A 23,586-nucleotide genomic window follows, 5' to 3' on the forward strand; every position below is an offset into this window, starting at 1 on the left:
GGTTTTGACCTGGAGGTCGAACGGCCTTCGTTTACACCGTGGCCGCAACGGCGCTCGGGGGTCGGGGACCGAATGTCATCATTTATTTATTTAGCTCTATTATTCATGAGCGAGATAACATTTTCTCATGGGGAATTAGGGTGTACGATAATAAAAATGACTTTTCGCACAGTTTCCATATAAAATATTGAAGATTTTACCGAGAGAAGCGCCTTCAATTTCAGAAAAAAATAAAATAAAAAACGTGCAATAAAACCTGATTCTCTCTCTCTCTCGCTCGCATGCATGCGTCAAGAGTTAATCACAAAACGCTCTTTCATTTCTAAATCACACCCTGAGGCCAGTGTGCATTACAGAGAGACACATCCGCGGCTTATTTCCACGCTCGCTCTCAGACTCCTCCGTACGAGGGCCGATCACAGCGACCTGCTGCCAAGCTGGCCGCTTTCATCACACCGAATTTAAATGATGAAACGTACCTTGGTCGTTCTGATGGTGCAATCTGGAAGCTTATGTTAGGACACTTGTGTGAGTCAATGAGAGTCTTTTCTTGGAACTGGGTTGCAAACTAACCTGCGTGCATAGTTATAAAAGAGAATGATAATTATAGAAAGTGCAAGAACTTAATGCACCGAGTGGCCAATTTGAAATGATTTTCACATTCTGACTCACATAGACAAGAAAAATGGGTAAACTAGTAGAATTAGCATTAAAATGAAAAATACCCAAGTGCAAAGCTTTAATATTAAGACTACTGCGCCACTGGAAACTTGCTCGTCTACATTTTCATGCCGCAGGTCAAGGACGGATAAAAAGTGTGAGCTAAATGACACGTGATGTGAAGGACGGAGGATTCCGTCCAAAAGTCAACGCACAGAGCGACAATTTTCAGTGCACTTACGATCACGGCAGCATTATTTATTTGGCTTGAGAACACGAAAGAAAGAAAGAATCTACGGTGTAACGGCCGCCGCTGCTGCTATCAGATGCCCCCCCCCCCCCTTCACTCCAGCGGGCAATGTCAATGAAATAACTTGTGATGAACGCTTTTCCCTTCAAACGGGCTTTGATCTGGCCGGAGCGAGGAGGACCGGCTCGGGTTGGGACGGGTGTCACGACGACACACACCATGTCACAGCCGCTGCCTGCTCCACCTGCGGGGGGGTCTATTTGTGTTGCTTTGCATTCAGGAGGAGTGCATGTTTTAGCCGGGTGATTTTTTTCCCTTTCCAGGCTCACTTGAGTACGTTGGTGTTTTCTTGCAACAGCCACTGGAAGAATTCTTTTTATGAAAATCTAGTTCCCACGGTAGGGTTTTTTGGACGAAACATCTTAGCAACCAAGTGTCAAATATCACTACTGATGTACGTCCATGTCTCGGCATGTCCAATACATCACTTCATAAGCTGCTTTTTCCATATACACACACACACACACACATATATATATTTTGTTTTTAATCGCCGGGCCGAGTGAGGAGCATTAAAGCGTGAGGTGTCCCACAGCTGTAGCACTGCAACCTAAATTAGACCCAGACCACATGACAAGCCGTCGTCTCTATTCCAGGCTGGGCGGGAAAATTACAGCCCTGCTCGCTCTACTCTAGCATTAAACCTCAATTAGTGCACAACTACACCGGTGATGTCATCACCGAGGGACCCAGGAGCTTTGAAAATGACGGGTGCTTTGCTTCGTGACCGAACCACCTCAAAGCCTTCAGTTTGCTCTCTGAGCAGAGAGCGGCCAGCTGGCTGCACACACTCCATTTAAATGCACTGAATATTTCTTCTTTTATTCACTTATTTTCGAAAATGCACAATTACAGTGCATGCCATGCACCATGCGAGTTGACTGACCAATCGTTACCATAATTCATAACTCGTACAGTTGAAAACCATTGAGCCCAAACCATCTGGTGTTTTGTGTTCAGTCACTTCTTCCCGTTTGCTGGTGGGATTCGGAGCATCTCCACCATCGGTGTGGGCTGGATTCTCAGCTCACTGCCGTAGTGCCCTGTCTGCAACTACTTTTCAGATTAAAAATTGAAATAATTGTAAATGTAATAAGACTGGATTATCCTGTACCGGCGCTCAGAAACACTTAAGCCTGAACAGAGCGCTCCCTGGCGGGTAGTCCCCTCTTGCTGCGGGGTCACTGTTCCATCATGTCGTACAACAGCGGCAGCAACGTCAACTGGGCTCGGCGTGGGGACGCTCCCGGGCGCCGCCTCGTCCCTTTCTCCTCTTTGTAACACCAAGGCCAGTCCCCCCCCCCCCCGCACCGCACCGCCTCAATTAGGCATCGCAACGTCTCACCAGGGTTGTTCGGGCCCGAGGAGCTCGCCGGCGCACCTCCACCTGAAGAGAGGGGTCGCTCTCAGGTCTTCAAAGGCAAGCCAGTCGCGCCCATAGATTCCTGGTACCACCCAGTGGGTTTACAGAACTCCCCCTTGCTCTCTCCCAGGTGCAGAGAAAGGGGCCCATATTTCTCAGAAAGTGGAACAGGATTTTTCATTCTTTTTTTTTTTTTTTAAGCTCAAGCTCCAACAAAAACTTTGAGCAAAGGGTGGTTGGGGGCGTTGGAGATCAAAAGCCTACAAGTTCCTGGCGAGCGGGCCCAATCAGCCCGAGAGGGCCGAGGAGAGACGAGCGCTTCCCTTTTAAATTGATCCCACGGAGACCCTCAAGGTTCCCCTCGCAGGACTCGCAGAAAAGCGATAAAAATCTGGCCCTGTGGATCTGACGAGGAACTGGGAGGGGAGAAGGCAAAGAAGAAAGACGGTTTCAAAGAGGGGGGAGAGAGGCTCTGAAAGAGCTGGTGGGGGGGGGTGTTTGAGGCATAGGAGCCGGTTGAGGCGGATCAAGGGAAGACGAGAGCGACTAGAGGGGTGGGCATCCAGGGATCGCCGTGTGCGCCAGCCGGAGCAGGGGGGGGCCCCCCCGCTATCAGCCATCAAACCTGTGTTACACGTGTGATGATGTGCTCAACCAATCCACCGCGGGGGGGTGGGGGGGGGGCTCTTTATCCCGCCCAGGTCCTTGGCAGCGCGTACGTTGGACGGGGCTCGCGCTGGCCTGAGATCTGACTGTGGACGGGGCTTGTGTTGTTATCCACATCATGTCGGGGGCCCTCAAAGGAACAAACGCTATCGCGGCATCCCAGAGACCCAGCCGCCTGCCAGGCCCCCCCCCCCCGCAGACATGCCCCAACACCACCAGCACACACAGTCCAGTTCAATGGATGGATTACGCCGTATGAAATGAAGTCGTTATCACCAGCCCTCCACGCTCGTCAAAATATCAAGACCAAAGCCAGATGTGCAAATTATCGACTGCCAATGAAATCAAGTTGGATCTAAAAAGAGAGCATCACCTACTGTAGTTTTATTATTCAAAATTCTACAATCTTTCTCATGACTTGACTCTCATGACAAAACAGGGTTGAAACACTTACATGACCCACAACTGGGACTTTGGTCTTGATGTTGTTTGTCTTGTCAGAACATGCGTCTTGTCAGAACATGCTGAAGGGGTAAACAGCCTACATTTGGGCAGAAAGCGTATATAAAAATAGCTGAAATGCATAATCTAATTTGATCGATGTGCAGAACACGTCGCAATTGCTTTTCATATTCCTGCAAAAGGGACCTCGCTTAAAGAGCCCCGGATACTCCCCCCGTAATGCACTTGTAATTAACTCACATCCAGCATTTACACTTCTCAAAAGAGAGGGTTCAGAAGGTCAAAGCTCCTATTACTTATTTTCTTAACTAATCGTCTTATGAACAAATTGGGCATGAATACCGAAAGTGACAGAACGAAACAAAGAAAATGGGTAAAAGAATCACTGGCCTACACAGCCTGATGCATCGGGTCAATGGTGCCTCGCACAACACAGTCCTCTTTCAAGAATAGACTGCATGCAAGCGTCAGCCAAAGTATACAGGAACACAACTATATGATGTTACATTAGCAATGTTGGATGATTTTTATATAGTTTCGTAAAGGTACAAAACTTGACACAGTCTCCCAAATTGATAAGCAGTTAAAAAGTACTATGTAAAAATATAAGTTTGCATTTAGATGCTTTTAACATCTTTCTAAGCATACTGAAGGTGTAAAAATGGGAGGCAGGTGTCAAAAGGGACAACAAGCCGGCCGATCGTTGGCATGATAGTCCTAAATTATGATGCGAATGAATATTACATTGGGGGGGGTGAATATCAGCTACCCCGCTGTGTAAATGTTGCTGGCTACAATGAGCCAACGGAGCCGTTGTGATGGAGAGCCAATGCCAAGCATGAATAACTTAGTTCCTCATAAATAAGCGGGTCGCCGCTAATATCATTAAAGTTTCCCCCGAGGGCTGACACGCCTCCTTTATCCCTGTCCGCCACCTGCACCAATGGGCCTCCTCTCCCTGTGACCAACACCCTTGCTATTACATCACTATTCGCCATCAATATTTGGACATTTCCTTTGCCCATTCTCCAGAGAGGGCCATTTTCTCAACTGGCTGAATGATAAGTGCCAGGAGAGGGCCAGATTCAAAGTTACGTGCCGGGGGGCTCAGTTGCTCCAGGTAACCTTTTTGGAGGGACTTAGCGTGCCAAATTGATTGCCGAGAGCGCAGGCTCATCATGAGTGCTAATTTTCGGAGGCAGCGCGCGGCAGACCTGGGAAAATAAGAGGCTCTATTTATGAACAGAGGGAAAGGGGAGCGGGGGGGCGGGGGGGGGGATTAGCTTTTCATTAGAATAAAGAGTGCAGAAGAAGAATCAATTTCAGGGGTTTAGAAAGCTGACAAACACAGTTCACTTATTCCTTCTGTCCCTCATCCCTCTGGCTCCTGGCTCACATCCTCGCTGAGCAGCATACGACTGACAACACATGGAGGCAAATGCTTTAAGGATTTTAACCTCCACGAGCCTAATTAGGTGACTATTGAACGACACAACGGCTCGATAATGACAGCGAGTAGTCCTCCTGGGGGAAATTCTCCAACTTCTCAAAAATTGAAATTGATTGTGCATTGTCTTAAACGTATATTAGTCATTATTTATATGTTTTTTTTGCTGTCGAATGAGCCCGATAAACTAAACCATCATATTCATCCATATGATCGTAGCGAGATCACCACCATCTCTGTGACCCCACCGTGTACAGACTGGTGGAACGAGAACCTTTCAAACATACTAACACTGCTTAGAAGGACAGAGGGCCACAGTAGGGACAGCAGCAGCGAGATATTAGCATTTTCACCTTTGGCCAGCCACCTGGCCGCTCTACTGGTTGGAAAAAGCATGCTGGTTGGGTTCCCAGCATGCCTTTGGGAACTAGAGCAGGAAGGAAGCTTGGGGCTGATTTTCAGGCAGAGCGGCGACCCGGGTCACCCTTACCATCCCCTCACTCAGAGGCCCTCACCTCCCCGACCCGGGTCTTCATCTGCCCGCTGCGTAACCTGTGCAAGTCTTGGAATAGGAACCACACAGGAAACCGTGGAAAGAAGAGGAGGGGTGAGGTGGTGGTGCCATCCTCCGAAAAACACCAACCAAAACGCAAGTTTCCGAGAGATACTGGTTTCTCCTTTCATCTCGAGCTGGGCCCACGTGGAGGCCAGGGGATTATCACTCAGAAGCAGGTCTCCAAAGCAGCGATAAGGATGCTGCCGAGACTCAAAATTACTAGTATAGTAAGAGGAAGCCATGTTTAATTAATAAACCACGGCGGACAGCAACACTGAACACTCCGATCTAATCCGCTTACAGAACGTCTAACAGCATGGAAGCGGGAAGGATGCGAGATGTGGCTCATCTACGGAGCGCTTTGAGAGCGCCATTGATGCCTCTTTAACATGAGGTTAGTCTGTGTTTGCCCCCCCCAGTTGTTTGTGAGCTACAGAGACCGGACATGATTAGGCCTGGGAGGACGATTAGCCCTAGCAACGCCGGGCTAAATATAGTCTGGCTTGGCCCGGCTCTGCCTGGGTCACATCCACACCGTAGCCTCCACCCAGGCGCACCGGCTCAATCCGGATCCCGTTTGCTTCGTGACTGATGCGAAGGCCCCGCTGACTCAGCGGAGATACGATAACTCAGCCCTCAAGGGTCTCGGGAGGGAAGGAAGCGAGTGGGAAGGAGTCGTGGAAGAAAATGTTTAAATAGGGGGACGTTTGAAAGGGGTTAACCCAATGTGTTAACCTCGCTATCCAGAGAGTCCAAAAAGACTGTTCCTGAAGCTGACTGACTTGTATTTATTCAGTCCCTGGTGATTAAAACTGGTCTAAATGATTGGGCCTGATTTTGTGACGATCAACTCTTCAGCTGGAACACAACTTTGCTTCCAGGAGAAACGCCGCGTCAAATGAACCAAGTTTGGGAAAACGCACACTTTCCCACAGCCTCACACCAATCATACGGAACGCAAGGAAGAAAAAGAGCGCTCCCATTGCACGTCTCTCTGCCCCTCCAGTCCCCGTATCTCCCACCCCCCCCCCCCCCCCCCCGTGAGAAAAAAAACAACTTTTTAGATTTTATCCTTAAAAATCAGGCGGTTCGCCCACTCTTGGTTCACCTGGGACGGCTCTTGGACAGCGGAGGCAGGCTAGAAGGTTGTAGGAGCCTGGGAATGTTTAACATCAAGAAAGCAATCAGAATGTAGCAGGGAGCTCTGGGAATTGGACAGGAAATGTGGAGAGTAACCCCTTCCTGCCCGAGAGGAAAGAGAACAGGAAGTGATTTGGGTTATGTGATGAATTTTGGCTGCAACCTGAAAGGCGGCGTGTTGGCTGCAATAGGTATAACTAGATTTTTACAGAGGCTTAATTTAGCAACACTTTGTTATGAACCTAAAAAGAAACAGTTTCACTTCTCTTGAGAGTAACACTTCATTGCTCAGACCAACGGCTCAAATGTACGACGAAGAAAGGAATATGTCCTGAAATAGGGTAATAGTATAATATGTTTTGAAGAAAAAAAGGAGATTTACTACATAAGTATATGTATTGTCAGTTGTCTTTCTCTTTCTTTTTAATTCATTTTGAAAACAGAAATGGCTTGTGAATGTGTTTGAATATAGGGAAGTTGAAGGACTTTTATTTTAAAACCTTACCTCAGAATGTCCTGATTCTGAAAAAAAAGAAGGGAGTGGCCTCCAAGCTCAACAGAGACTCTGCTGGAATTTCCCCATTAGTGTCTCGACGGCGTGCGTCTTCAGACAGAGGGTACGGACCCACGTGAAACACAAGTGGAAATGTTGCGCAGCTGCACTGAGCGCAGCACAAATCGCACAAGACAGCTTATGAGCACAGAACCAGTAGGTTCCACTGTAAGATGACGTTTTTATTGTGACGGGTAAGAATTGAGAAATCTGGTCCCCGCTGCCTCGACAAAGCCGAATGGAATAATACATTTGGTTGTCTCGGCTCAGAAAGCGCAACGTATCATGGAAATACTTGGATTAGGTCTTTTGGGATCCACAAATATCTTGTTTTGTGAATGAGGAACATGTTTTCAATCAATAAGCGATACCGTTGATGTGCTCGTGAAATTAGAGGAAAGGTCAGGGAGTCATTGGTATTAATGGAGTACATTAATGTCCAGGACAAATGTTATAATACAGCTGCTTCACAGCTAAATGTGCTCCTCCTATTTGGTTATTGAAATCAAACACTGACTGTTAATATGCTCCCCAGAAGCCCGTTTAAGCATTCTGCTCAAGGATGAGGGGCATCATGTTGAGAGACGGCCCAGTAACGACAGCACCACCTAAACACTGGCGACCAGAGGAGGAACCGCCGGCTAGACTTAATCCCAGCCATAAATCCCACCTCCCGTGCGCCCACTATATGGAATTCCCAATAAGCCCAGACGTGACGTCCATACCCATAGATATCCGCGCAGCGTGTAGCCGCAGAATAAAACCTGGAAAGTCCATCCGTCACGAAGGGATGTGATGATAAAACGGTGTACATGCTCAGCGCCTCATACGTGAACCCTTTGTTAATCCATCATTTGCCACCAGAGGAAGGAGATGACGATGCGGCGACTTGGAAAGATCGAAGCGCTTCACTTCACTCGGGCTGAAATATGTATAGCGAATGCATTATGAACAGTGCAGTTTCTCCTTTCAACCCATGTCCCTTGTGTGACACGAGGGGAGACGCTTTAATTCACCCCTTCTCATGAAGGCAGGGGATTTCTGTTTGATGCCCTGTTTGAGCCTACAGACAATTCAGAGTCCTCCTCGGAGCAGAGATTCTGATCTTAATTACTGCGTTAATTAGCTGTGACTCACGGGGAGAAGCCTTGCCCTATCCGTAATCCCTCCGGCTGAGGGGGGGGGGGGGGGGGGGGGGGGGGGGGGGGGTCGATGAGCGTCGATGGGCCGCTTAGCCATAAAGAGCAAAGCCATGCAATTCATTTGAAATAAAAAGACGAGAATTGTCATAATCGTTGGGTGAACTTGCAGGACGAACAATGGCCCCTTTCACATCCTGCTCGTCCTCCTCGCTCCAACAAAGCCCCCCGGCGGGACGCTGCCGCTCACCCAGGCGGGACGGAGCGCGCCGCTCGCAACCACCTCGGGCGGCGTAGCGCGGTGTAGGTGTTCTGGGCACGCTGGCTGGCTTGAGAGAACAGGAAAGGTAAGGTCCAGCTTTGTCAGCTGCTTGCAATTACTCCACCCCCCCCCCCCCCTTCTAGCAGGAAACAAGCAATCATTTAGGCCCGACAGGTACATGCTGAAACACTGCTATCTCTGCTCTCAAACCAACCAAATAATGGATTACAGCGGTTTAGTATTAACCTCATGCCTCACGTATCTTTGTCACGGTGCGTAAACTTTGTACCTTTGTGGAGAAGGCGCGTGTGCTTTCCTTCCTAACGTGTAATACCGGCATGGCGTGCACACGTGAGTATTCCGTGTACTCTACAAGTGCAAAGATAGGAGACGTCTGTGTGTACTCTGGTGGCTGCCGGGACTCGTGTTTGAGTGGAGGCGTCGGGGTGCCGTTCTGCTGGTGGAGAGCGGTGATTTAGAGGCCTCTGGTGTGCTGTGGATGGCTTAGCGTGTTCAACTGGATCTGGAATGTAGCTGCACACTGGACCTTAATGCACCACCGGGTCACCTCTGCTGTGTGAAAATTGCAGAACAAGGCCAGTTGGTGGGGGCTGCCTTAAGCCCTAAGCGCCCCCCCCCCCATAGAATGGTAGTGGAAACACTGGTACGAAAAAGAAGAAGCACTCAAAGTTCATTGGGAGACGGGGCTGGCACATAATGTTCTAAAAAGTAGAAGTTTACTTAAGTAAAGTGTATCTATATTATGCAATTCTTCTTTATTCTAATTATGATATTGCCATCTTTAACTCTGAATACAGAGTTTGATGATAAGAATAGGCTAACAAATGAAAACTGATTCCATAACGTTTAGTTTGGAATGTATTTTAGACATTTGGGAAATTCTTGTATTGCTGCTAGAAAAATACGCAATGTTGATTGTACATATACATATCTTTTCTCACAATATACTAAAAAAAGAACAAAGACAATTGATAAGAAACCAAACTGATAATCAGTATCACACAATGACAATAATCTCCCCACACACACTAGTGATTAGTGGGGTATTCCCACAGTCCAAACTGTCAACAGTAGTACTATCTGCCGAATTTCAAAGCTGGACAGGTATTCGTGTGCAAAATATTCCATTTTCAATTCCTGAAATGATGAAAACAAAAAACAGAACAAGTACTACCACTCTCTCTTCCTCCTGATACTTAAATAGCCTTACCGTAGGTCAAAATCTCCCCGTTTGTCCCAATGAAGTATATGTTCTCTAACATAAAATGGGCCAACTGCATAGTGCTGCCGAGATGGTGTTTGAGAACAACAGAAAACATGCCCATGCAGGCCCTCAGGCTTCTCTTTCTAAAACCCACTCTGCTGTCCAGCCCCCAAACCCTCACAAATGTCTCATTACTGTACAACAGAGGGACAAACAAAGTGTCGCACAAGCCACCGGCCCCTCCCACAAAAAAAAAAAAAAAAAAAAAAAAAAGAAAACGCTGCTTCCCTTTCAAATAGAGAAGATTAGCCTGAGCGTCAGTCAGACCTTGTATATTACAGCAGAGACGAGAGCTCGGGGGGAGCAGAGGGTGGAGTTATGTTCCATGTGGATTACGCCACACGGCCTTAGTAAGGAGGAGGAGGCCGTAGTTTTTATAAAACAGCATCACTCGCGTTTATGGGAACCGGGGCGGCGCAGCGGGGTTTAACAAGAGGTTTTACTCTTCGAGGGGAACCGGCGTTACATCACCATAAAAATGATGAGGGGGGGCCCACAAATCACAGGATGACGGGTGACGCGTGGGACACGTAAGGGGGGGGGGGGGGGGCGGCCTTCTTGGGGTGGTTGTTTTGAAGCTCTCGACTCGTGGGCGTGACCCATTTTGTCTTGCGGTACAGGAGTTCCCTCCCCCCCCCCTGCATGAAATTGAAAATGCAGCTCTCAGACTGACGCTAACCTCGCTCCTCTGCTTCATTTTCCAGGGAGTCGGCTGGAGCGACCAACCAGGGGCGTCTGTGGTTTGAGCCGAGGTCCGCGGGGGCGGGCAGGCAGACTCCGCCGCGCCTGACATGGAGCGCCGTCGCAGACTGAGTAATGGCAGGGTAACATGATCCCGGGCCAGGGGGGGGGGGGGGGGGGGGGGGAGTAGGTGCAACCCTGACGCCAGAATCATGGTTGTGGGATGGTCAGAGAGGGAGAGACACACACGTGATTGGTGGAAAGATAAGCAGGGGGAGGGAGGGCTACACGGTATATTTGAGAGGGGGCCAAATGACAGAAAAGGGGGGGCGGGGGGGGGGGATGACAGGGAACGTCTGCCCGCCACGTGCATGCTGCACCCGGCGCTGCCGTGGTGGGGGCCGCTGAGGAGCGACATGGAGCGGGCTCGGTCGTCCCATTCGAGGGCCGTCTCAGAGCCCAAAACGACGCGTGCCCCCGGCTATGCCAGTCGCGGCTCCAATCCCGGCTACATCACCGTATTGCTTTTTCAAGTAAACACATTGACCCCGAAAACGACCGCGGCTACCCGAGACACTGTTCGCTGCTCTGGCCAACTTGCTCGCAACCGGCCGGCGAGTTAGCGTGTTAGCTCATTAATAAATCGTTTTCTAATCAAAACCAAAAACCCTCCAAACAGACTCAGCTCCTCTCTTGGGCACAAGTTGTGTTGGTGCATCTGTGGTCTCTGGTTGTTCCTCCGGTGTCGCTCTTTTCCGTGTTTTCATGTAGCAACAGAGTTAACGTTAGTTACTTCTTGTTGTGAGCTGTACTTTTTGGGTTTGGATTTATTAATGAATACTATGAGTCCTGTCCCCTGCCTGCACTGCACCAGCCCTGAAGAACAATAAGATAAGTAATTACATTACAGGCCAAACTTTTAGGTTATTTATGCTCCTGCTTAACTGGAAAATATTGTTATAACAAGCATTACACAGTGGGAATGTCCCCACTGAGAAAAATAGTTTTTGAAGATTTTCCCTCCCAAAATACAATCCCAAAGTAATTTGTCTAAATAACCTACACACAAAAAAAGAAAATGGTAAGAAATAAACTTTGCGATTGCGATAGCGGTTACAGCAGGGCCTTTTCATGGCACTACTTCCCATTTTAGATTCAGAAAAGCCATCCTGCATTTTTAAAATCGGTCTGACCCAATTTTTCATTTTAGTGGAAACTTATAATGTAATGACATAGTGAACTGACTCGCAGCCAGTAGCAGGGAGCGCACAGGTCTGATGCTCAGGTTCTACTCGTGGCGTAGCAACACCGCAGACGAAGCGGTTTGAAAAAAGTGGAAACTAAACAGGAATACTGCTAAAGGCTCGGAATAGTGGCCTAATCTAATCACACCACCTCCCGGAAAAGGTAAAGTCATCTGGCTTTGTGTGTCACTTTCATTACTTTTCTTGGAAGAGAGTCTGGCAAGACCTACAATTTAGAGACAGGGAGAAATGTTCACCAGACTATTACTGAACCACATCCTCCCCTTCTTTCTATAACACAATATGCTCTCCATTCATTATTCAGACAGGAGATGCACTTTCCTTGTTCTCCTGCTCTCCGCTCATGACATCTTAGGGTGGCACTTAACAGGGATGCATATTGGGTCCTTAGAATTCAGGTGCAAATGAAAAATAAAAATAAACTTCAAGGGTTTTACTCAATTAGACTTAAATAAGCTGATGTACTTATGCCACAGGACTTGGTCTTTGCACACCTCCCTGGATTAACCCTTGTTTTGTATGTTTTCACCATTACCCATAATGCCTAGATGAGATAATTGGACTCGACCAGCGCCCATCCAACACCCAACCAACCTCTGATGCAGAATGATCGGCCGTATAATCCCGCCTCTCGTGTACAATTCACTGCAAGATTTTGGAACGCCTCTTTTTTGTGTTATTGCTCATTAGTTTGCTTCAAAGTCTGGATTGAGTTAGTCAAAGTCCATCCATTTACCTAACACCATCTCGGTTGTGATTGAACGGAAATGTTGGACAAGCATCTAAGTTTCCTTTCCTGCCTTCCAAGCTGCTCGCCCGGCCACATGTGAAACCACGGCGGAACTGCGGGCCAGGCCAAAGCAAACGCTCCCGGCACTCGCATGTCATGGGTGTAGCGCCGCATTCCAGCATCCCCACATGCTCATCCCTCCAAACTCACATTCCTGTGATACATGATATCACGCTGCGTGACCCTTACACTCGTAATAATTGTGCTTTCGACAATGGTTTGTGTGAGAGACATTAACAGAATCAGAACCATTTATTGCCTAAGTATGCATGTTGAACTACAAGAAATTTGTGTGTGTGGGAATGGGGAGTGCTTCTCACGCTGACTTGTCAATAAAGAGCTCTGCAAAAACATTTTACTAACATGTGAGAAGAACAGTAAACTAAACTGCAGCCAGTACATATGGGTGAGCATCAAATGTGGCGAGGTCACATGCTCTGGAAAAATACTGTACATGCACTGTACGATGCGTTTACTCCTTTTAACTGAAGTGACCTGCACCCAGCACTCACAAAGCGGACAGAGAGCAGCCACTTTATCAAATAGTTAAATCACCCAAAATAAGAAAAGAGAACTACATATTTTGCCACAGCTCCAGTGGTGTATATATATGGGAATGCATTTGGTCTGGTATTAAAATATTCCCTTCTGAGATTTTTGCAGCTACCACAACTTACTTATTTGTATAATGCATATTAATATGATAATAGTATAATCCTTCATTCAAGCTCATTATCATTTTATCAATGGTTGAATAAGCAAGTACTTTCTTGATTAAAGATGAGCAGGCCAATGCACAAGATGAAAGCAGCTAGCAGCACTACCTTCATTAATGAAAACAAGCTAGCAGCACTAGCGTTAATAATGAAAGCAGCTAGCAGCACTAGCTTCATTAATGAAACAAGCTAGCAGCACTACCTTCATTAATGAAAACAAGCTAGCAGCACTAGCGTTAATAATGAAAGCAGCTAGCAGCACTAGCTTCATTAATGTAACAAGCTAGCAGCACTACCTTCATTAATGAAACAAGCTAGCAGCACTACCTTCATTAATGAAAACAAGCTAGCAGCACTAGCGTTAATAATGAAAGCAGCTAGCAGCACTAGCTTCATTAATGAAACGAGCTAGCAGCACTAGCTTCATCTGTGGGACTAAGTGTAAGCAAAAAGTGTTGACAGCATCTTCTGTTAGTCACCTAAAGTAACCAGGGCCATAGGAAGGGTTTTTACAAATGCTCAAGTCACAAGTCCAGTCTCACCTTGTAAGTACAATTGGCTGTAATATAAAAAGAGAGGAAAAGTAATCTTGTGAGGACTGTAAACTAACATTCACATCTATTTAACTGGGGGCAGAAATGTCGATGAAACATATGATAGCAGGATTCCCCCCACCTGAGCAGTCAAAGTGGAGCGAGTGGGTGAGAAAAAAAGTAACTGGTGCAGTATTTGCTAACTACAATAACCGTCACTACAGAGACAGTATGGAGTAGGTGTCGGCTGGGCCAGGGGGACTTTCTGTTATCAGTGCCAAAGTTTTACCGAATGCGAAAAGACCGATTTGTGCAGCGTGAGCCACTTTCGATCATATATAAGAAAATATTGCTGAGACAGCAGCGTTTACCTACAAAAACAAAAAAGGTGAGTCATGGAATGTGATTTTCTCTCTAGGTCCCACTAATGTGGCCTTAAGGTCAGATTGTCATCAGCTCACTAGAATGCCAATGGCTCAGAATTGGAGAATTTTTGTTGTTGTTATTTTTTTGTTTCTACTGGGAACCTCTGTGGTAACAGAGAAAGTGAAACTGTAGTTTAAGAAGTTCAGTCAACTTTTCGCTGACCTGAAAAACTGGGCCTCCAACAATATTGTTTGATATGGAAAGAAAAACCCAAGAACACTTTGTGGAACATTCTTTACACTATCGAGTCGAAGGAAATTTTCGACCACAAGTCTTCATTTCACCACAGCGGATCGCATTCCTCATTTTTAACTTCTCAGGAGGTGTTTAATGTAATGCACAACTGTACTTGAAGACCGAGATGGAGCCGTGAATTGATTACATTAAAATTCCCCTGAAAAAAAACAAATGATATCATGCTCGCTGGGCAAAATACTCCAAAAGCAACATTTCAGGGGAGCTGTCCTGGAGCAACCTGCTGACCTTTGACCCCCAGAGAAGTCAGCAACACGCTTTACGACATTGTTAACACGTAAAGTCAGTTCCAGCTAATAAAGAGTGCACTACAACAGACTGGCGTATCATCAGTGTATACAATCAAAACATAATTAACTCAATTATAGAGTGCCTCATATCATATCAAGACTTTGAAACTGATTATACCATGATCAGAACACGCAATTCAATGCAGTTGTTAAAGTGATGAGGGACCTTTGGTGTTCACAGTATAGATTACTTTATGTATAGCATAATTTATCCTTAAAACATGAAAAGATCCCACATACTTCATCACAATGATGCAAACAAACTTCTGTTTTATTAAGATCCACATTCCTGCTCTAGGTGGGCAACCAGTGTTTGTTAAGATATCCACAGCAGCCAAATAGTTCAAAATAACCACGATGTTGTTTATTTGGTTCATAGAGACGATCTCTCCAAAAGAACAACATCCACTTAACAAGAGTACAAACGCAGAGGTGCACATCCAGCACTGCTGACATGGACAGGAGGGAGGTTATTACAAGCGGCGCACTGGGGGTCAGAGCAGCATCTGCTGTCTGCACATCTTATCAGATGTCGCTGAGGTCTGTGTGCACATATCACTGCGGGGAGCCCGTGTCTGATGACGTTTTAACGCGATGAGAGCACAGCTGCCGGGTTAGCCGCAGGCCTGCTCTGCGTTAGCGACACACACAGAGCCATACCTTTTGTGTCTCCGCTGTTTGTTGTGCGTGCACTTGCGTGCACTTGCACGTACAACCTATCCGTTGGCGTCGACTGCTATCTGACTTTGAAGCTGTCATTAGTGCTTTAAATGCACACCTAAGCTAAAGCTGTTAGCTGCTGCATGTAAATGCTACCGTGATAACATTGCAAACGAGCGTCTTTCGGCTTCGTGTCCCCTGTCTCAACAGCAGCGGGCTGCGTGTCAAATGTTGGATTAACTTTAAACATGGCTCACCTGGATCCCCAGCTATGTGGAGGAAGCGCCTTCAAGCTACGACGCGCTCATTTTGTCGTAAAAACCTGGTAAAACCGTCGATCCTCATAACAGTTTTTCTCCAGCCATTTTTGAACCAAACATCAACCTGATCCGGTGGGTGGAATAAATATGACCGAGTTATTAAATCATAGCAATTCCTCATTTTACTTCCTCGTAAAATTATTAAACGGATTCAAATACACGTGAAAGTGAGCTTTAGTGAGCATGTGTGTTTCTAGCGGGTGGTGAAGCAACATTTCGCGGTCCCCGTTTCCTAGTGCACCCCCATGTAGCAGAAGTGGTACGGCCCATGATACCCCGGGGACACGCTTTGCTTTGCCCAGCCAACGCAGCCAATGAGTGGCTGCGTAGTTACCTGTAGCTGCCCGTCACAGCGCTGTCACTTACGGACAGCTGGGAGGACGTCACAAATATTAAAGCGGTCCAGTAAATGCTTTTTACGACGTTATAACATTAATATAACGTTGCTATAACACTGCAGGCACAGACAAACAACAACAATGGCCTAACGTCTGACTTTGGGGACGACAGAATACCACAAATAAGAAGAGGTGGAAAAGGTATTCGGCTCGTTTAGTACAGTAAACGTAACAATACTACATCACAAAAAAAACGTTGCTAATGGCAAATGTTTTATTCATTAAAATTCCAAGCCCTCCTGCGACTACAAATATGTTTCTCTTTATGAGAAGCCCTTTAACGTGGAAGTTCGTGAGAGCGCTGCAGCAGTGACGCATTTCGATGGGCCAAACCCGGAAGTAAACATTGCACTGGTTCCCAGGATGAAAGTCAAGGGATTATTCCATTGGATTTTTAATTGATGGATAAAATACCCTCTGTGGCAAACACGGGCTTATATTTACATAGACGATTGTATATTCCAGTGTATTTACACTGTGCATCTGAGTAGTTTATTTACTGGGAGGTAATGTAGGTCCAAGTTTAACAATCAAGGCTGGATTACAAAGCAGATAAAGACGCGAAAAGGGCACAAAAAGCACCCTGCATATTAAATATACCAATTACATGTATTGCATTTTTTATTTGGTAATTTGCACCATTAAAATGCAACATAAACTCAGGTAATATTATATTAATTACTATGACATAGATCATCCTTCTAGTTGTTTTCAAATCCTACATATGTTAATGTGTCACATGAAAAGCGTACCCGCAAATCATGTTGGACATGTCGTCATCTATACACACATTCTGTACTTTCATGCCCCTAAATGAATCCCCGCATACCGCTATATTCACAAACATCTACATATATAAAGCATTCAACATGGTGTTTTATTTAGAAGAGACAAAACTCCTGCCATAGTCAGTCCTCCATCTTAGGGCTTGGCCTTGTTTAGTGGAGGGGGCCCTAAACGTTTTATTCATACAACGTAATGTATGTGTGTATAAATAGAGTATGGTCATGGGAGTGCTTCTGGTCATAAGGGGCCCAACAGCAGCATCCCTTCTCATACTGCTGAAATTGCTACTGCTGCCAACCCTTCCCACTAATATTTGATTCTTACTGATTACTGAATCAAAAACATTTGTGTATTGATTCTAATATTTTGATTCTTTTGTCTAACCCCTTTACAAGTCAATATGAACTATTTGGCAGCACGCTGTCGATTAACCTGTTGTACTTTTTTGTTTCACAGCAGTTGGCAGTTGTGCCACCTGTTGTTTTCAGTAGTTTGATATTTGTTTTTTTCCACCACCCTACTCTGCTTCTGATTGGCTAGTACTTCTTGCATCCTTTCAGAATTAGTTTCTTGTATTGCCAATGAACAAGAATGGTGAACGGTTGGTAAAGTTTGTGATTTTTAACTCAGATGTTTGTGTTTTCATCAGGAGGAAAGCCTTCTGGTAGGAGGAGGTGTTGCTTTAGGCACGTTGCCTTTGTGGAATCAACATGATTACAGATCCATTTGAAGTTCATATTTTGATGTCCCAAACCGAATTAATTAATAAAAAAACGGCAATGTATGTCATAAAAGCTGCGTTCTAAGGATCTGTTGAGCACAAGCACTTAGACATGCATGTGAATTGACAATGTCACACCACACACGCACAACACACACGCCCTCTTACCGGTATTTCTCGGTGCAATGAAGCATGGTGTTGTTAGTTTTGCAATTTGAGTCACCTGGGGCTACACATGTCCTGTTCTGTTAACCACTGTCACAGGCCTCAGTGTATAGTCTGTGACAGGTGGCCATGTTGTGTGTGTGTGTGTGTGTGTGGATGACAGAAAAAGATGTAATCACTTTCATGCTGCTCAGTATTTCTCTCTGTGTCTTTCTCCGTCTCTTTCGAGCAGCAGTTGCCAGAAGCCTCGAGAACAAAGACGCGCAACCAGGAACTGCAGTACAGGTGTTGTCACCACTGCGTTTCTCAAGGGCCCCGTTTCGTGATGATGGAGCTCGGCGAGAAATATCAACATCTCTCATCTCTCAAAACAGGATATGAAAGAGGAATGCTTTTTTTTCTGTGTTACCCTTGATCACTCACTAGCACTGGTGCCTTGTGAATGCAACACTTGGTCAGGTGTCCAACCTCCACAACGATGCTCTACTCTTTTGTAGCGTATGTGGCCCTGTGTTGGGCTTATAAGAGCGGCCTTTTTTTTTTAACACAGAGAAAAAAAGTAGTTGTGTCATCTGTACTTTGTGATCAATAGAAGGATCTTTAGCTCAGGGCCAAATAGAATTAAGAATTGCTTTAGGATAATGACAGTATCGACCAGCGCTCAGTAAAGCGTTTCAAGCTGTGGCAGGTTAATTCCCTATCTATGAAGGTGTTCGAGGAGCAAGTCTGAGTCAGGGTTTGACGGTCAAAGTGATTCTCTCCAGCGCGGGGGGGGGGGGGGGGGGGGTTGCTGTGGCTGCACTAAACACAGCATCTTCTTTCCCCATCCCACACAGCCATTTTAGAGCTATAACTTACAAGGTGTTCTTCCAAAACTCCGACCCATCGGAGCGTCGATGCCGTCGCAGAAATGGAGAAAAGCTGACGCTTGCGTGGACCACACTAGTAAAAACTCAACTGCGGCAACGTTATGGAACAATTTATCCTCTCCATTGGCATGCGCCTGCATGTGCGGGAAGCCAAAAGTCCTCCGGGCGACTCACGGATGACATGTCGTGAATTACAGGTCAGTACGAGTTACGGTCAGATCAGGCCACAAAGCATTGAGGCTGACGCTGTAATATAACACAATTATAGCTTTGCACAAAAAAAAGACTTGGTTAGGCAAACAATCCTAGGAAAGAATTAGCTATTTTTTAAATTGGAGTATTTGGGCAAAAATACACGGAGAAGTGCTTTGGGTTCCCGCTCTTCTATTTTTTTAAGCAAGGTGCTTTGAGTGAGCACTCCTTGTTGCCTATTCCCTCTGTGGATAGAACTGATTTACCTTGCTCATTATGTGAGACGTTGAGGTGTTTTGATGTTTGGAGATGAAAATGCTTTGAGATGAAATATTCATTTTTTCTAGGCTTAATTATGTATGTGTCCACTGTCAAGAAGAAAACTCACTGCTCCTGTGAGGGATGTTTCTAGCGTACCTCTTTGCCATTGGCACAGAATACATTACCTCCTTATTACAAGGATTGCCTGGCGTACACTCACATGCAACCTTATGGAAATATTAAATGAAGAGGCTGCACACCTCAGTGGACACACTGAATAAGCATGTTCGCAACGCGAAGGTTGGCCTGATTGTTGCGTTTTGCTCATTTACTGTGTGTTTCAGCCACTAATTTGGTTCAAGGTAGACAAAGAATATGTATACCTGTACTCTTTGTTCTTTTATCTGAAATAAATCTAGTCCACCGGTGATGTAACGAGTTAATATGCTGGATTATGAGCAGATGTTGGAGGGTCCTTAGGTGTAATTTGTTCAACATCATGGAAGTTGTTGGAAGTGTGTGTGTGTGTGCGCGCAGGCATGTGTGTTTGAGTGGGTGGGTGCCTGCATGCGTGTGTGAGTGCGTACATCTGTGTGTGTGTGTGTGTATGTGTGTGTGGGTGCGTAGCTCTATGGTCACGTGTGAATCTGGGCCTACTTTCAAAGCGGGCATGTCAAAGCAATAGGTAGAAACTTTTGTGATGTGCTGATAGCAACGTGAGAAGATTGACACGACACTCAGGGTTGAGGAGCTCCAGGTAGTGGCTGGTAAGCTTAGCTTAACATTAGGTTTGAAGTATGTGGAAAAGGCAAAAAATAAAGATAGAACATGTTCATGGGTTAGCTTTAAAGGCACTTGTTGTAGATTCATTTGTTACCTCACAACCACGCCAGGGGAGCTGTTTGCCCCTATTTACATTTGTATCTGAAAGGCATGTGTCAAAGACATGGGTCAAGATTTTAGGACACGCTGACTCAAGCATAGATCGACATGGGATGGAGAACTAACTCCATTGTCTTAGCTCAGCTGTCATGTTGTTTGTGAGCTTTATAGGTGCTTGTAGGGGAAAAAGAAAGGATACTGGTTTTCAGTCCTTATGTTGAGCTAAGCTAACCACCTCTTGCTTCATATTGAACATAGAGATGTGAGTGAAATGGTTCTTGTGTAATCGTGGACAAAAACAAACAATCAAACCAAAATATTCCTAAAGTTTAGATACAGAGCTGGAGTCAGGATATTTGTTGAAATAAAAAAATGGAGGTGGTGTAACAACCAGTCAGGATAAACCTAAATAATATATCATATTCATAATAAATTATTTATCAGGACGGCAGTCAGTAATCTTTTGAACTAACTAGGTGCCCGGTTAGCTGTTTCCTCCTATTTCCAGTACACACGCTGAGCTAGGCTAAGCATTTACTGACTCCAGCTCCAAGCTCAAGCAAAAGCTTTGACATTTTGAGGGGTACCATATGGTTTCTTGTCAAAAGTTAGACATGTGATAAAAACCAAGGTAAAGGGAGCAGCCAGTCCGTTTAGCACAGAGACTCTGAAAGAAAGTGGTGAAACCAACACAATGAATGCACAATATGGTCAGTCCATCCATCAGGGTAGAAAACACACAAATACACATGTGTGTATCTGAGGGAATGTCCTCACATCCACTGCTACGATGCACGAAAGTTCTGTCCTTTATGAACATCTTCCTAAGCATCTATATCCTTCCCTTCAACAGACGGTATGAGTGTATCTAACATTCTTTACATAATACTCCTCTTTTAAATATAGATAGGAAAAGCTTTAGAAGAATTCAGTAATTGAACCAAATCGTGGAATGCATCTCTGATCATTTCCATAATCTAACTGAAAGAATCACACTTCCACACCCGCTAACTCTCTCACCGCCCCCCACATTAGATTAAAAACCCCCTCATCGAGGACTGTTTATTTCCAAAGGCTTCCAGGCTGTTGTGCTGTTGCAGTCATTTCACATTGGGCCCCCCCCCCCCCCCTCCTCGCTCCTAAAGCTTCCCAGCGGCCTCTCGCCTGTTCAGCGCCTGTCGTGGCTCCTGTAAAGGTTACGGGTGGCCGTGTTTGGACCCTGGAGTGGCTGCACGGACGCTGAGCTGTGAAATGACATCACGCCAGCAGCCTGAGGCCCACGGCGCTCCCTCCCTTAATAACAACTGTTTCACAAGCTGCTCGGAGCACCCGGAGACAATCGGCTCGACATCCGGGGCTTCGCGTGAACAAGTTGAGCAAAGGGACACCCGACTAATTGGCTTGCAATTTGGATGTTCGTTTACAGTGCTCCGCCACTATTCGTGTACGGAGGGAGTACAACAAAAAAGAAAAAGCCGCTCTGATGTTCCGCGAGTGTGTGTGGGAGAGGAGTAGGTGTGCGGTATTCATATTCATCCAGTGATGACAGAATGAAACATAAGCACACACGCCAACATAAACAACCCACAGAGCCTGCCCATTGTGCCCATGTGGCCACATCGCCTCTATATAGATACACCGTATAGGACACGTGCTCTCATATAGGGATCGCAACCTGGTAACATGTATCATGTTACCCCTCAATAAAAGATGCGCTTTTTTTCATGTTATGTTTTGTCATGTGTCCTTTTGAAGTGAAGCTAGTTTGTTCTCTTGAGATTTCTGACTCATCAATTCAGAGCTGCAACAAACTTAGAGCTGCCTCAAAGTAACTGTAATCTGTAATATGAAGTTTGGGGTGGGGGGGGGGGGCTGTGTGGGGGGAAAAAACAGTTAGCTGCCATCCAATCCTGCAGTTTTCTTCAATTCTACCAAAACTTTCTTTTAGCTCTTTGTTTTTGCCCACATTACCAGGCTCTGAAAAAGCTACTTTACACTTAGCTCCACAGCACTCAGGAGAGGTTACCAATTAGCTGATGAACAGAGTGGAGCCACGACCCAATGAAGGAACAAGTATGTCCCTGTCCCTGTCCTACCCGGTTCAGATGGGCTCCACCTTCCATTTGCAGGATGGCAGTATTTTCATGTTCAGGGCGTCAATTGCATGCTCAATCTCAATCTTGGGTCACTCATCTCTCTGGGCAGTTTGGAACGTTGCGTCATGAAATGCTTTAAAAAAAATAAATGTGTAGGCCTCTTTTGTTGATTCATGTCTTTTTATGTAGTGTTGTTGTTGATTTTCATTGCATGTATGACATTCACGAGCATTAAACGTTTTACCTCCCTGCCCTCTTGGTCAGGTCACCTGGGTGGCATTTTCACAACAGAGTTTCCTTGGTAGAAAGTAGTTCCAATGAGCTGTGTGCACACCAATGAACACGGGGTTGTCTTGAAACACATGTTGTCATCTATGTGAAATTCCACCCACCTTCACCGCAGAGACAGAAACCTCAACCCTTGAGCAAATGAAACAGAAACTATTCGCAGGTCCTCATTAGTCCAAAATATGCCTCGTGGCCCGTTAATAATGCACGATCCTAACTTCCTCATCTCATTGAACCTCCTCCCGGGTTTGAATAGGACAAACACTCGCAGAAAAAGCTTAAAAGAATCTGCTAAACATGTCATTGCTGCCTCGGTGAACCTCATCTGAACATGTGTATTTGTACTTTTTTCTGCTGCATACAGGAGTTTCAACTGTGAGAGAAGACGCCTCCAAAAATAACGCTTTAACGCGTTTGCACAAATGTCATTTCAGCCACGGGGACAAATGAAGAGTAAAATGCAACAGGCGCTCCAATGAATACAGCATGAATCTACCCAGGGCCTTCCAGAGGGGGGGCTGTCTCCTTCTCTGACAGTCACAAGGGGAGGGAGACTGTCTGGAGCACCGAGAGTTCATGTGTGTGTGCACGTGTTAGGAGTGTTAGGGTAACGCCACACACACACACACACACACACACAGAGAACCGGCCAGCCAACAGAAGTATATGTCTTGGCTTGCAGTGGAGACAGGCGGCGTTGCAATCCCCCGCTCAGAAACCCTCAGCCCTGTGGCCACCCACCACCCCCCACCCCCGTGGAATCATGGCAGTGGGGGGACTTTGAATATTGTTTTCCTAACGCCAAACATCAGAGGGGGGCTAGCCCCCCCCTGTCGTGCGCCTATTCTCCCAAAGAGCTTTTGTCTTTGACTGAGTGGTGCACAAAACTGACTTTACAAATCCAAATCTATTTATTTAAATGAAGGTTACCTTGGTTGATCTTGAAGTGTCCCACCGTAATGGTGGGGCAATTGTAATTTCCTCCCCACTGTACACACTGTAAAAGAATACTCTTAAAGAATAACCTTACTTTGTAAAGTGGGTAGGGATGTTAAATAAACCTTAAAAAATCATTTTTCCCTCTGTTGAAGGGGAGCAGAAGCAAATCTCTTTGTTTCTCGCTGCTGACACTTTTCGATGCGTGCTCTC

The 23,586-nt window shown here is 46.0% G+C and overlaps 1 protein-coding gene across 1 annotated transcript in view; it reads right to left on the reverse strand.

Moving 5' to 3' along the window:
* Window positions 1-15,987, reverse strand: part of znf438 (zinc finger protein 438) — a 34,379-nt gene extending 18,392 nt beyond the window's left edge. Inside the window, exon 1 of the mRNA XM_037455522.2 lies at window positions 15,717-15,987. The gene's annotated coding sequence lies outside the window, so the exon portion shown is untranslated. The remainder of the gene's footprint in view (window positions 1-15,716) is intronic.
* Between the last annotated feature and the right edge of the window lie 7,599 nt (window positions 15,988-23,586).

The sequence above is a fragment of the Pungitius pungitius genome, chromosome 19, assembly GCF_949316345.1.
Source record: "Pungitius pungitius chromosome 19, fPunPun2.1, whole genome shotgun sequence".
Taxonomy (NCBI): domain Eukaryota; kingdom Metazoa; phylum Chordata; class Actinopteri; order Perciformes; family Gasterosteidae; genus Pungitius; species Pungitius pungitius.